Genomic DNA, 292 nt, shown 5'->3' with positions numbered 1-292 from the left:
GTACACTCTATGGAAGTACCCCCTCCTGGGCTCTCTCTCTCTGTGCCCACTCCGGGCTCTCTCTAGTATACTGCCCCTCTCTCGAGGCCGACTTTAGGCCTTCTCTAAAGTGTCGTCCCTTTCAGGGACCCTTATCCACTCTGGGACTTCGTATCGAGCCCTACGGTCTCTTAGGCCCACCGCACTGCTAACCTCTCTCCTCCGGGTGCACCATGCTGCTATCCCCTTTGCCGGGGACCACCAACGCACTTTGCCCTTCTCCTGGGCTCTGTACTGCTAACCCCTTTCGTCG

This window comes from Alligator sinensis, unplaced genomic scaffold (genome assembly GCF_000455745.1).
Source record: "Alligator sinensis unplaced genomic scaffold, ASM45574v1 scaffold115_1, whole genome shotgun sequence".
Lineage (NCBI taxonomy): Eukaryota > Metazoa > Chordata > Crocodylia > Alligatoridae > Alligator > Alligator sinensis.
The sequence above is the reverse complement of the archived record's forward strand: the minus strand, read 5'-3'. Positions refer to the sequence as shown.